We start from the raw sequence: 559 nt of genomic DNA on the forward strand, positions 1-559 counted from the left end.
AATTCCTATTAAAAAAGGGCTATAATATCCTGTATTAACTTTTAAATGGTCATTTTCAGTAAAGGCTAAGTATGAATTTAGTAAAAATAAAAAAAATGAAACCTGCAGGCTGCTCTTTAAAGCCTGAGGGCCGAATTCACAAAGAATGAACTGCGGCCGCTGATATCACCTTGAATTGCACTTCATTTGCACCCGCAGTTTGCTCCGTCTTAACGTCCTATTCACAAAGGATATTGCGCTAATGATATACCAGCGCAAACACGCCCACAAAGTTTGGCAGCTGAGTGCAGTTTGCCCCTGATTTGCTCCTGGTTGCAATAAGCCACACATGGCAAAGTATAAATGCTGGCTTTGCATCAAGAACACCGTGGCAGAACAACTTTGTTTGGCAAAGTACTGAATACTGTATACCCTCATGTAGTGATGTCTGCTGGTGAGTCGGTCTAACAGTGTCAGATGGGTTGAAGCTGTGGATTTGACCAAGTTTGACCACTTTATCACTATTCCCTCTCACTTGTAGCTGTTTTTCGTTATCTTTTGAATTTAATATGAATTATGG

This window comes from Epinephelus moara, chromosome 24 (assembly GCF_006386435.1).
Source record: "Epinephelus moara isolate mb chromosome 24, YSFRI_EMoa_1.0, whole genome shotgun sequence".
NCBI classification, from domain to species: Eukaryota; Metazoa; Chordata; class Actinopteri; order Perciformes; family Serranidae; genus Epinephelus; species Epinephelus moara.